General features: G+C 36.6%; 1 protein-coding gene across 6 annotated transcripts in view; it reads left to right on the top strand.

The window, feature by feature from the left end:
• FAM168A (family with sequence similarity 168 member A) overlaps window positions 1-15,017 on the top strand; it is a 154,571-nt gene that overhangs the window by 60,068 nt on the left and 79,486 nt on the right. The window lies entirely within an intron of this gene.

The raw sequence follows: 15,017 nt of genomic DNA, 5'->3' as shown, positions 1-15,017 counted from the left end.
GTTAATATTCTTATATTCTATGAAATTAAACATATTCTTTTTTCTAAAGGGTGACAATCTGAAATCCAAGTTAGGTACGTTGCACGTAAGTATATTCCTCAGAAGGGCAAGGAGACTGAGATTATTGTCATGTGCAGTTTAGTTCATTTCATCTCTACAGACCATTATGTTATCCCCATTTTACAGATGGAGAAACTGAGGCTCAGAAAGTTTGAGGGACTTGACCAAAGTTACACAGCTAGTAAGTGGCAAGGCTTGGCTGTTCTAAAATTTGAACAGAACAGTACTCTCTTTTACCCAGCTTATGAGGGCAAGCACAGTTTTTGTTAGCTGATGGCAATATAAATCTGTGGAATTGATTTCTGTTTCTGGCCGTTTGAGGCTGGGCAAGTAACAACAGAACAAAATAGCATTACTTGTAAGGCTGCAGTCGTAATGTTTGCTAGTAATTGGCCTTTTAAGTAAGCCAGTTTGAGCCTGTGCTTCAGGCTCCTGATTTGCCAAGTAGTTGCAGAGATCTGGCAGCAGGGTATTCTTTTTTTTTTTAATCCCACACTAGCAGCTCACAAGAGTTCTGATGCATTCCCTGCAACATTAAGCTTCTCTTCTTTTGCTTCTCCAGGTTTCTCCCCCTTTCTGAGACCTGAAACTAGATAAACTCTTGTCATTTCCTTTAAGGACAGTTTTACTTGATCTGCTGGTGTTCTTTTCTCCTACTAGCATGTCTCCAAACAGAGCTGTGGAGTTGTTTCCCCCTGAGAGTTTCCTTCCCTAGCTGTAGTCCTGATTTTGTTGTTCCAAGTTGCTCTCTATAGAGAAAGTGGAGTACAAAGACTGAGTTGTGCTTCAAAACTTGCAGTAACTTGTATTTCTGGGTCCAGTGTTTTGTATGTAAGATTGAAGAGGGTTTGTCAGAGGCCTTTAAGGAGAGGTGATCATGCTGTTATTTTGCTATTTCTTTGATATATATCAAGAAGGAGGGCTAGCCAGTAAAAAATGTTTTATAGACCATTAAACTATATATCTCTGCAAAGCTGGCCTGTGATCCACTTAGCCTCTTCAGACAAGAGATTCTGGCAAGTTTAAATTCCAACTGTTTCAGTACAGGATTTCATTTCTCTTTTTGTCACAGTTATAGAATTCTTGGAGATCTTCAGAAACTGAAAAACAGAGGTGAGAGGACTTGCTTAAAGTCATATGGTAAAACCAGAACCTAGATTTCTTCCTTTTAATTCTCTTCCTGGAGTTCTTTGGGAAAATCAGCTGTTTATTTCATAGGCTGTCTAGCCAACAACAAGGAATTTATTTTTAAGAATACTCTGATTTTCTTTCTCATAAATGCTATAGGATTGTATTGAGCTAAAGTTCTTTTGTGGCCAGTGTTGCTTCTTTCTTCACAACACCTATGTGAGATAAGTAAGTCAGACACTCTTAATGATTTTGGTTTTGTTGTTGTTGTTGTTGTTGTTTTTAAACTGATGAGAAAATTGAGGCTTAGAGATGGGAGGTAACTTGTTCAGAGTCAAAAAGTGAGTGAATGGTAGGGTTAGAATTAGCAAGAAGCTCCTTTTATTTTTAGCTTTGATTACCACTGGAAACATTGTCATACCTTGCCAACATTGGATATTATCACTCTACAGTTTTTGCCTGTCTGCTGAGAGAAAAATACCTTACTGTTTAATTTTTCATTTCCCTAGTGAAGTTAAATTTTTTTCATGTTTATTGGCCTTTGTAGTTGTTCTGCAAATTTTATGTCATTTATTGCACACTTTTCTGCTAGATTCTTTGTCTCTTTATCAATTTTGCAGCATGGGGGGGGGGCTCTGTATACTAAGGGTATTCATCTTTTGATATATATGCTGCAAATATTTTTGATATTTTATTTATGAAACTTGGTGCTTCCCTAGAGCACCAAAGAGAAAAGTCCTTTATATTAGAATAGCTATTAAAAAACTACCATGCTAATGCTACCACTGACACTACTACTAAACTTTTACTTTGTAAATTTTCCAAGAACTTTCATATTCTTTCTGTCTTTTGTCCTTTCAATAGTTTTATGAGGGGGCTTGTGATTAAAATAAAGTAGATTGAACAAGTACGTCTTACCTTTTGAAAACACCACTGAAATGGCATAAAACTATATTAACTCACAAAGGCTAAGAGAATAGAGAAGATGAGAAAGAGGTACAAAGAATGAATGTTTTGGTGGATTAGGGAAAGCAGAAAGCTAAAGCTATGGAGGGAATGTGAATCTAAATAAAGGCATTTTGTGGTATGGAACCCTAGAAAGCCCTAGATATTGGAGGTTCTTGGCATCTTGACTGTTGATGACAGATGGAGCTGAAAACAGGAGTTCAGAGGTTACATAAGGAACAATTAAACCCTCAGATCTTTCCTCTGTTTCAGCAGAACATTGGAGGTCTATTCTCTAGAGAAAGAAAATCAGAGAGGCCCTGGATTTGGGACTACCAAATTTAGCTGAGAGTGAAAGAGAGATGACATTCTAAGAACAGACTAAGTGAAGGTCTTCATCTAGTTCTTGACTCCCAGACATAGGTAGTCAGGCTTATTCTCCTCAGTTGGTAGATTAGAGGATTCCTCTGTGAGAAACTGATTCACAGACATTTTACTCCCCAGAAAAAAAACAAACTGACTTAACATTTTCTCTTGGTACAGTGAAGCCTAGAAGTTAATATCCCCTCCTGCTCATACAGTGTATCTCTGTGTGCCTAACTCTTAAATGTGAAGAAAAGGCAAAGGTCACCTGATATTTGAAAAAAAAAAAAAAAAAAAAAAAACCTCTAACATGAATAACAGAAATGAAAACACAAGAATAGAAGGAACCCCATCCCCTCAAAAGAGAGCAGTGGGTAGAGAGAGAGCACAAGAGATGATGTACAGAGCAAAAGAAAATTTGAAAACAAACTCAGATCAAAGAAGATACTGCCTCAGTGAAACAAGAATAGGATCTTGTTTAAAAAAAAAGGGTTAGAGAACAGGAAAGAACTTTTGGACACTTAAAACTATATCAGAATTTAAAAATTAAGGAAGTATAAAACAGGAGAAGAAAGAAGTAATATGAGGATCAGTTTTAAGAGTTATTTAAGTGCAAAAGTTATTTAACTTTCAGAGAATTGATTTAATTATTTTTGATGCTTTTCTTCCTTCCAGTTCCTCTGGTTTCTTCCCTGTAGATCTCTGGGTCTCTAATAATTAGATGTTGGAGTATAGAGTGAAATAAATCATCAAAGAAATAATATAGCAATTTCCCAGAACTTAAGTATACATGTTTAGGTGGAAAAAAAAAAAAAACAACCCTATCAAGCACTCAGACAATGAATTCACACCGCTCCCCTCCCCCGAACAGGTAGATTTTTTTTTTATTAGGTAGAGTTTTTACCATTTGACTGCACATATACAATATATTGCATGTAAATACATGTACACAATATACTGCACATATTTTTTAAATTTACATATGTGTACTGTTCATTGTTTCTAAGAATGTGTAGAGCTTTAGCTTTTTAAACTTACATAGTTATCAGAGGAATAAAGCCAACCACAAAATAAGAATTAATTCAAAAAGATACATATACTGCTATTAACAGCAACATTCTTTATAGTCGCCAAGACATGGAAGCATCCTAAGTGCACGTCAATAGATGAATGGATAAAGAAAATGCAGCATATATATATAAAATGGAATACAACTCACCCATAAGAAAGAAGGATATTTTGCCATTTGCGGCCCTTCATTCACTTTTTTTTTCTTCTTTTCACTTCAAAAACCAGGATTTTATAACTGGCATAAACATTTCCATTGCATCAAAAACAACAAAATGCCTAGAAAAAAACTTCACCAAGGTTACCTATACTCTGAAACTGTAAAACATTGATGAAGGAAATTGAAGATGATACAAAGAAATGGGAAGGTATCTTGTGCTCTTGGATTAGAAGAATCAACATTATCAAAATGGGTGTACTTCCCAAAGCAATCTACAGATCCAATGCAACCCCTGTCAAAATACTCAGGACATTTTCCACAGAACTAGAACAAACAATTACAGAATTTATATGGGACCATAAAACCCCAAACTGCCAAAGCAGTCTTGTTTTTTTTTCTTTCTTTCTTTCTTCTTTTTGTTCTCTTTTCTTACGGTTTGATGACTAGAGAAGTTCCTTTAACATTTGTTGTAAAGCTGGTTTGGTGGTGCTGAAATCTTTTAGCTTTTGTTTATTTGTGAAGCTTTTGATTTCTCCAAATCTGAACAAGAGCCTTGCTAGATAGCATATTCTTGGTTGTAAGTTTTTCCCTTTCATGACTAAATGTATCGTGCCACTCCCTCCTGGCTTGTAGAGTTTCTGCTGAAAAATCAGCTAATAACCTTATGGGAGTTCCCTTGTATGTTATTTGTTGCTTTTCTTTTGCTGATTTTAATATTTTCTCCTTATCCTTAATTACTGTCAATTTGATTACTATGTGCCTCGGTGTGTTTCTCTTTGGATTGATCCTGTGTAGAATTCTCTGCTCTTCCTGGACTTGGGTGACTGTTTCCTTTCCCAAGTTGGGGACGTTTTCAGTTGTTATCTCTCCAAAAATTTTCTCAGGTCCTTTCTCTCTTTCTTCTCTTTCTGGGACCCTATAATATGAATATTAGTGCCTTCATGTTGTCCCAGAGTTCTCTTAAACTATCCTCATTTCTTTTCATTCTGTTTTCTTTTTTCTGTTCTGCAGTAGTGATTTCCACTAATCTGTCTTCTAGCTCATTGATCTGTTCTTCTGCCTCATTTAGTTTATGCTTGGTTCCTTCGAGTGTGTTATTCATTTCAGTGATTTTATTCTTCAACTCTGGGTATTCTTTATATTTTCCAGCTCTTTGCTAGAAACTTCACTCTGTGCATTCTTTCTCAGATAAATTGCCTATCTCCTCATCCTTTATTTCTTCTTCTGGTATTTTATCTTGTGCCTTGACCTGGGAGATATTCCTCTGCCACTTCGTATTGTCTGTCTTTCTATTTATATTTTAGGTAGGTTAGTTATGTTTCTCAACCTTGGCCCTCTGTGGGAGACATCCTAGTGTCCCAGCAATACACTCCTCTCTTGCCACGCAAGGGCCAGGGTCCAGCAGTTCCTGGTGTAGAGTCTGGTTTGTGGATTCCTTCCACAGGCTTTGGGGTTGTTGTTTTCTTGTTTCTCGTGTCTGCCCCCTGGTGGATGAAGCTGGACTAGTGGCTTACGCAGGTTTCCTGGCAGGAGGAGCCCTTGCCTGTCCACTGCTGGGTGAATCTTGGTCCTGGACCTCTGGTGGGTAGGGCATTTGTGGCTTAGGAAGTCTGCTGATGGGTGGGGCTGTAGTCCCACGTTGTTTGGCCCGAGGCTTCCTTACACGCTTTTGGGTGGGGCTAGGTCTTGGTGCTAATGATCCAGTCAAGATGTCAGCCTCCAGGAAAGCTCATGTAGATGAACAATCTCGGAATGGTTGCCACCAGCTTTTATGTCCCCTGTGTAAGCCACAGCCATCCCCTATGTCCCCAGGAGACCTTCCAAAACCAGCAGGGATGTCAGGCCCAGGTTCCTATGAAATCACTGCCTTTGCCCTTGGACCTGGCGCATGCAAGATTCTGCTTCTGCTTCCGAAGAGAATGAAGTCTCTGTTTCCCCTAGTCCCATGGGGCTCCTGGAGGTAAGCCCTGCTGGCCTTCAAAACCAGATGTCCCAGGGTCTCCTCCTCCCAATGCTGGAACCCTGGCCTGGGGAGTCTGACGTGGGGCTCAGAGCTCTCACTCCTGTGGGAAGGCCTCTGTGACTTAATTATCCTTCAGCTTGTGGGTCACCCACCAGGGGGTATGGGGTCTGATTATATCATGAGCACACCCCTTCTACTGTTCCATTGTGGTTCCCTCTCTGTGTTTCCAGTTGAAGATCTTTTCTGCTCGGTTCCAGTCTTTTTTTTTTTGATGGTTGTTTAGCAGTCAGTTGTGGTTTTGTTTTAGTCACGAGGAGAGATGAGCTTGTGGTCCTACTACTCTGCCATCTTGACTGGAAATCCACCTCAGACAATGAATTTTTTAAAAGAAACACATCATCATGAAATTTTAGAACACTGGGTAGAATGAGGATATCATAAAGGTTTCAAGAGAGAATTAACAGGTCACATACAAAGGCATTAGACTTCTCAAAAGCAATATTGGAAGCTAGAAGAAACGAGAAATTACCTTACATTCTGAGAAGAAATTATTTCCAACCTAGAATTCTATACCCAGTCAAAATTAACAATCAAATATGAAAGTAGAAAAAAAAGACATTTTCAGACATCTCAAAGGATTTATTTCCCATGTATGCTATCAGGAAACTTGGTAGTTTGATATACCATAATGAGATAGAAAAGAAAGAGGAAAGCATGGACCCAGGAAACAAGGGAATCCAACATAGAAGAAAAAAGAGCACAAGTTCCAGGATAATTAAGCAGTATTTCAGGACCACAACTGTGCAGGAGACCTAGAGACTAGAGAGTTATCAGATTGGAACAAGAGGTTGGAGATCTCCAAGAGAGATATTTTACAGAAAAGATAAATGACATCAACAAGTTATCTGACATGTTTGACCATATTAAAAGGAGCTTTAAGATTATTTTGGGTAATTTAGAGATGAATTGGGGAAAAGGACATTAAAACCAAGCAAATTAAAAATGAGACAACTGTTCTAGAAAAAACTAGATTTCTAGTTATCCGAGAAAAGCAAAGCAGTCATGATACATTATATGGCTTAGCTGTGAAAATCATTTTAATAATGTGACCTTGAATATTAATTTTGAAAAACATTTTATTTTGAAATAATTGTAGGTTTATAGGAAGTTGCAAAGATAATACAGACAAGCCCCACATACCCTTTACCCAATTTACCCCAATGGTTAGAGCTTGTGTAACTGTAGTACCATATCAAAACCAGGAAAATGACATTGGAACAATGTGTATTTATCATTCTGTGCTATTTTATCACATTTATGGATTTGTGTAACTACCACTGCAATTAAGGTACAGAATATTTCATTACTACAGAGATTTCCCTTATGCTACCCCTTTATTGTCACAGCACATACACACCCCACCTATCCCTAACTCCTGGAAACCACTGATTTAATTTTACATTCATATAATTTTATTTTAAGATAAATATATAAGTGGAATCATACAGTACATGACCTTTTTTTCACTCAGCACAATGCGCTTGAGATCTATCCAAGTGGTTGTGTATATCAATATTTCAATCCTTTTGCTTGCTGAGTAGTATTCCATGGAATGGGTGTGTCCTAAATATTAATTTAACTAAAAATTGTGATGTGTCTATGCTAGTGAAAGGGAAAGTGTGTGTATATGTGTATATATGGGTGGTTATGGGGGTGATGATCCTGATATGAGAAAGCAAATGTTCATAACAAAGAGATGATAGTGACTAAAATTGACCCCCAAAATGCCAATATAAGCATGCTTTTTGGAAATAGATAAATAGTAAGAGAAAGAGCTAAAAGTTGAAAGTGATTGTCTTTGAGAAGGAGAAATCAGGAGTAAGGTAGGGAACCACTGCTTTTTGTTATACATGTGAAATCAAGGGCTATTACCATACGTGGAAATAAAGCCCAGAAATCTAGGGACCCAAAGTTTTAGAATGAATAACTGGAGAAGCTGAGACTACAGCTCTGATTTTCACCAGTGCCCTTACTGCCGCACCCTGCCTTGGAGTGTTTGCTGGTGCTTAAGCAAGTGAAAACTTGTGTCCCAATAGAGCTCTCTCAGTGTTCTTTATATTGGTTATTACAGCCTCTGTGTTTGGGACACTGCAAAGTGCCTGACAGAGCAAACAAGAATCCTAATGCCTCGGTTCCAGAGTAGCTGATGCTGGGGTAATAAATTACCATAAAACTGCTTTTTGAAATGCCAACTTGATAGCCCTATTTTCTTTTCTTTTGTTGGACCTGGGATGGCTCTTTTATAGGTGTTTCATGGGCCCATTTTGTTGCTGTTTTGTTTTGTTTTGTTTAAAAGTTGATGGTTGAAACTTATGGTTACCAGGGGTAAAGGGGGTAGGAAGGACTAAATTGGGAGTTTGAAATTTGCAGGTACTAACTACTATATATAAAATAGATAAACAACAAGTTTCTACTGTATAGCACAGGGAACTATATTCAATATCTTGCAGTAACCGATAATGAAAAAATATGAAAGTGAAAAAAAAAATCGATTGTTGGCCCCTGACAAAATACCCCTGTCAAGAGAGAGGGAAATCACAGTCTAGACTTAGAAGTCAGAGAACTTGAATGCAATCTGTTGCTCCACTACTCTCTTTGGTTTTTTGTTTATTTCTCTTTTAGCAAGGTAGGATTCCATCCTTTCTAAGCTGCAATTTCAGCTTCCTTGAGAATTCCCTCCTTGACATCTTTGTTGAACTCTAGTGTTCCCCAGTTCCTGTGTCCCTGATAGTTCTTTGGGTCACTTTTGCAAGTGATTTATTGCTCATCCATCATGCATAAGAATTTTACTTTCAGTGAGGAATCCCATTGTCTAGTGCTGGAGAATCATTCTTTGCCCTTGTGTGCCAACTATAAGATTCAAGCCCAGAGTTAAGTCTTCAGAATGAGCCAAGTGTTTTACTTTAAATGTAAGATTATCCTCTTCCCCACTGTTAATTACCATGACAGCATTCTTGTCCATAGGCATTAGTTGGAAGCTCCTTTGTTTTTCTTTGCTTACTGGTGAGGCTTCTCTGTGGTTGTTTTTTCCAGTTGAAGACTAATTTCCTAGTTCTGAAGATGAAAATAAGAGCTGTTCACCACCAGAGCAAAATGTCATGAAAAGATATGAGCAAAAACAAGATCAGAGCTTCAGTTTTATCACCTGCTACCCCTGGGCTCAGTGGAGAAGAAGTAGGGGGGACCCTTAACCTGGTTGAGTGCTCCTGACCAGAGGGTGGGTTGGGCTAGGTGTGTCTCAGTTCTCTTGTCCTGAGGAGCAATCCCTTCAAAGGGTTCCACGGGTGTTACAACAACAGTACAGAGTATGGAGTGCCTGTTATTCAGACTACCCTGGAGAGGGGGCCAAAGGTCTCCTTCTTTTATGGCTCTTACTGAGAGCCACAATCAACATTCATGGGCTAGGTTGCATATGCAGAAAAAGCCATCAGTCCTTTCAAATTATAGCTCTAAAATCAATCTTATTATTAAAATAAAAGCACATGTATTTCCTGAAACTACTGTATCATAATAAAATTTTATCAGCTCATTTATAACTTGATGCACTTTCTGGTTTTAACTATTGTTAGAGATTGCCTTCTAGGCCAAAGTACCTTGCTGTAAGGTAATGTTTGCTGGGAGGTCCCAGGCCTGTAAGGTGTTTTTCTGGGGACCATTGCCAGAATTGTTTTTTCAGCTGATTATTGTCTTTGGGTGTATGAACAGATGTTAGACAGTAGTGTAAAATAATATGTAAACTCATCCTTCTTTTTTTTATGGGCTTGACACCTGATCAAAGGACAACACTTTGGGGCAGGGTATATAGGAAGCCTCTTTGATGTTCTGAATTCTATAAAGGAACTGTTACTTTTTAGACTGGGCATCCTTTGGTGACAGTCTTGATCATCCTACCCATTTAAGGATTGTGGTTTCAGTGAAACATTTGGAGATGACTGATGTAGAAAACTAGGTCAAATCAGGTATGATTTATGAAATGCACCATTAGTGAGGCAATGAGAGAGTCAATTTTATCTTTCTGTGTCCTGAAATTCTAAAGAAGTTAATTACAGGAAGGCCTTCAAGCCATATGATCTTTTGACTTGGAAACATTCCCATCTTTGAATAATGTGCTTGCTATGTGAGTACATCTAGTCATATAGTATCAGTATCAGCACTTATTACATGAGTTCTTTTGATTTATACCTGAACTTAAATAAATAAAGCTGGCTTTAAAATAATATTAGAATTTTAAGAGCTGAATCTATTGATATGCTACACTCATTGATCTATGATTAACCCAACAGTATTGCTTCAAAAATCTTTGCTCCTGTCTTTTTGTCACTCTTCACCTTGTTCACCCTGTTTTGCCCACATTCATTGTCTGTCACTTCCTCTGAAAGCTGTCGAGCTCTTTTCTGCTTCTGTGCCTTTGCTCATGCTTTCCTTTCCCTGTAGTGTTTCCTTGCTCCTCCCTCCACTGGGCTAACTACTCTGTTGTGGCTTATTTAAATGTAACCACCTTGGAGTGTTTCTTGACTTGCCATTCTTGAGAAAACCTCTGCTTCTTCATGAGCATCTTTTACACATTGTAATTACAGGATGTATTAGTTTTCTCGCCTGCTCTCTATCTTTTTCCTCCTCTAGAGTATGAACTCTGTGAAGATGGACAGTGACTGAGTGATTCACTGTTGCATTCTTAGTGCCTAACACAATGTCTATGGCCTGACATATAGTAGGAATTCATAACAAATATTTGTTGATAGCTTAAATGAATGAAGGAGCCTCTTCTTTCTGAGGAGTATCCAAGAGAACCAGGCAAAAACTGAATGACTGTTTTTGACTTAGCCATGGAATTCAAATAACATTATTTCTCCTACATCTTATTGGTTGGGTTAGTCCAGCTCAGATTCGTTGGGAAGAGAATTAGGCTCTACTTCTTCATGGAGTTGTGGTAATCTTTGGAAAATAGTCTGTCACAAGAGATTATTCCTAACTGGATGCTGGATATCACCTCTGAGAAATGAATGTAGCTCTATTATAGGCGTGTATACTACTCTCTAATATCCCTGGATAGACATTCCTGGAGTTTAGAGAGACAGAAGTTCAAATCATGATTCGTCACTAGTGATAGAAAAAGAAAATTTATCAAAAAATTTAAGTGCTTCTTTCCTTCATTCAGGCTTTCAGTAAATGTATTTTGAGTACTACTATGTGTCAAGACTTGGACATTGTGTTAGACACTGAGCATGCAATAGTGAGCCAGACAGCCTTTGCTACTACCCCTAAAATGCGCAGTCAGTAAATGGAATCACTGAGACTCCCCACTCTTTCCCTTAAACTCCACTGCCTTATTTTTTTTTTTAAGTTTATTTTCTTAGAGCAGTTTTAGGTTTACAACAAAATTGAGAGGAAAGTACAGAGATTTCCCATATATCTCAGCTCCCACACATGCATAGTCTCTCCCATTATCAGTATCGCTTACCAGAATGGTACTTTTTTTTTTTAAACCAAAGATAAGCTTAAATTGACACATCAATATTGCCCGAGGTCCATAGTTTACCTTCAGATTCCTTCTTGATGTTGTATAGTCTATAGGTTTGGACGAATAACGTGGTGACAAATCTACATCATTGTAGTATCATACAGAGTATTTCACTGCCCTTAAAACTTCTGTCTATTCATCCTACTCTCCTTTCCCCACCCCCACTAACCACTGATCTTTTTATTGTGTCCATAGTTTTGCCTTTTCCAGAATGTCATATAGTTGGAATCATATAGTATGCAGTCTTTTAAGATTATGTATTTAGTAATACATGTTTATTTCCTCTATTTATTTTTACAGCTTGATAGCTCAGTTTTTTTTAGTACTGAATAATACTCCATTATTTGAATGTGCTACAGTTTATTTATCCTTTCACCTACTGAAGGACATCTTGGTTGCTTCAAAGTTTACACAATTATGAGTAAAGCTATTATAAACATCCTTGTGCTTATCTTGTGTGGACATAAATTTTCAGCTCCTTTGATTGAATACCAAGGAGTGTGATTGCTGGATCACATGGTAAGAATATGTTGAATTTTGTAAGAAACTGACAGACTATGGGAGGGAGGATATAGCTCAGTGGTAGAGTGCATGCATGGTTAGCATGCATGAGGTCCTGGGTTCAATCCCCAGTACCTCCATTAAAAAATGAATGAATAAGTAAATAAATAAAAACCTGATTCCCCACCTCCCCCAAAAGAAACCAACAGACTGTCTTCCAAAGTAGCTGCTTTCCTACCAGATATGTTTGAGAGTTCCCTGTCCTCTCCAGCATTTGGTGGTGTTATTGTTCTTGATTTTGGTCATTCTAATGGGTGTGTAGTGGTATCTTGTTTTAATTTTCATTTCCCTGATGACATGTGATATGGAGCATCTTTTTACATGCTTTTTTTCCAGCTGTGTATCTTTTTTGGTCAGGTGTCTTTTAAGGCCTTTGGTCCATTTTAAATTGCTTTGTTGTTGTTGAATTTTAAGAGTTCTTTGTTTTGGATAATAGTCCTTTATCAGGTATGTTGCAAATACTTTCTCCCAATCTTGTTTTCTGATTATTTTGAAATTTTCTTTTGCAGAGCAGAAGTTTTTCATTTTAATCAAGTCTAGCTTATCAGTGGTTTTTTTCATGGATTGTGTCTTTAGTGTTGTATCTAAAATGGCATCACCATACCCAAGGTCATCTAGGTTTTCTATGTTATCTTCTAATAGTTTTATAGTTGTGTTTTACATGTAAGTCTGTGATTCATTTTGAGTTAATTGTTGTGAAAGATACAAGGTCTATTTCTAGATTATTTTTGTGTTTGTGTGTGGATGTGGATGTACAGTTGCTCTAGCACCATTTGTTGAAGAGACTGTCTTTGTTCCTTTGTATTGCCTTTGATCTCTTATCAAAGATCAGTTGACTATTTTTATGTGGCTCTATTTCTGGGCTCTTTTTTCTGTTCCATTGATGTCTTTATCTCTTCTTTCACCTGTACCACACTGTCTTGATTGCTATAGCTTTACAGTAAGCCTTGAAGTTGATAACATCAGTTCTCCAACTTGTTCTCCTTCAGCATTGTGTTGGCTATTCTGGGTCTTTTGCCTCTTAATATAGACTTTGGACTCAGTTTGTCAGTATCTATAAAATAACTTGTTGAGCTTTTTATTCGGATTGTATTGAAGCTGTAGATCAAGTTGGGAGCAATTAATATCTTGACAGCATTGAATCTTCCTATCTCCAAACATGGAATATCTTTCCATTTATTTAGTTATTCTTTTATTTCATGCATCAGAATTGCAGTTTACCTTATATAGATCTTATATACATTTTGTTAGATTTCTACCTAAGTATTTCATTTTTTTGATGCTATTGTAAATGATATTGTGTTTTTAACTTTAAATTAGCTTTTTCATTGTTAATATATAGAAAAGCAGTTGACTTTTGTAATTATTAACCTTTTATCCTGCAACCTTGCTATAATCACTTACTAGTTCCAGGAAGTTTTTGTCAGTTCTTTTGGATTTCCTCCATAGTTGATTATTTCATCTGTGAACAAATACTGTATTATGTCTTACTTACCAGCCTTTCCAAATTTTTGTTTCCTTTTCTTGCCTTATTGCATTAGCAAGGACTTCCAGTATGACGTTGAAAAGGAGTGGGAGAAGGGACATCTTTGCTTTGTACCTGGTCGTAGTGGGAAAAATTTGAGTTTCCCACCATTAATTATGATGTTAACTGTAGATTTTTTGTAGACGATCATTATTAAGTTTAAGTTCTCTTTTCTTCATAATTTACTGAGAATTTTTTTTATCATGAATACAAGTTATATTTTGTCAAATTCTGCATCTATTATTATGATATGTGATTTTTCTGTTTTAGTCTGTTAATATGATGGATTATATTAATTGATTTTTTTAATGTTGAGCCAGCCCTGCATAGTTGGGATAAATCTCACTTGTCATGGTGTATAATTCTTTTTATATTTTTTTAGATTGAATTTGCTAATATTTTGTTGAGGATTTTTGCATTTATGCTCATGAGAGATATTGGCTGATAGCTTTTATTGTACTGTCTTTGTCTGGTTTTACTATTAGAGTAATACTGGACTCATAGAATTAGTTAGGAAGTATTCTCTCTGCTTCTGTACTCTGAAAGAAATTGTAGAGAATTGGTATAATTTCTTAAATATTTGGTAGAATTCACCAGTGAATCCATCTGGGCCTCATGCTTTCTGTGTTAGAAGATTATTAAATTGTTGATTTTATTTCTTTAATAGAATAGGTCTATTCAGATTGTCTCTTTCTTGTGTGAGTTTTGGCAGATGATGTCTTTGAAGGAATGTGTCTATATCTCATAGAGTTGTTCATAATATTCCTTCATTATCTTTTTAATTTCCATGGGATTTGTAGTCCCTTTTTCGTTTCTGATATTACTAATTTGTGTCTTCTTTCTTTTTTCCTTAGTCTAGTTAGAGGCTTATTCATTTTATTGATTTTTTTCAAAGAACCATCTTTTGGTTTTGATTTTCTCTGTTGATTTCCTATTTTCAATTTCAGTGATTTCTACTCTAATTCTTGTTATTTTTTTTCCTTCTGCTTATTTTGGATTTAATTTTTCCTTATTTTATTTATTTATTTATTTATTTATTTATTTATTTATTTATTTATTTATTTATTTATTTATTTTTTAGTAGTCTTCTAAGGTCAACTGTCTTTTTCATAGGCATTTACTATCAAGTTGTGACCCATGCTGAAAGGGATGGTTCCAAATCTTGTACTTGTATAATAGATCCCAACATGAATGGCTTATGTTTCCTATCTTATGTTGAAAAGGCAGTATCTGCCTTCATGGTAAAAACACACACACACACACACACACACACCAAAAACAAACAAACAAAACAAGGTCATATCAGGTATTTCAAAAAGTAATTGGTATCCCTGAGAATCAATATTATTAAAATGACTGTACTACCTAAAACAATCTACACATTCAGTGCAATCCCTATCAAAATACCAATGGCATTTTCCACAGAATTAAACAAATAATTTCACTATTTGTATAGAAACAAAAGATCCTCAATAGCCAAAACAATCTTGAGAAAGAAGAACAGAGCTGGAGGAATCGTGCTCACTGACTTCAGACTACATTACAATGCTATAGTCATCAAAACAGTGTAGTACTGGAACAAAAACAGACACTTGGGTCAAAGGAAGAGAATAGGGAGCCCAGAAATGAACCCACACACTTAAGATCAATTAATCAATGACAA

This window comes from Camelus bactrianus, chromosome 10 (genome assembly GCF_048773025.1).
Source record: "Camelus bactrianus isolate YW-2024 breed Bactrian camel chromosome 10, ASM4877302v1, whole genome shotgun sequence".
Taxonomy (NCBI): Eukaryota; Metazoa; Chordata; class Mammalia; order Artiodactyla; family Camelidae; genus Camelus; species Camelus bactrianus.
The sequence above is the reverse complement of the archived record's forward strand: the minus strand, read 5'-3'. Positions and strand labels throughout refer to the sequence as shown.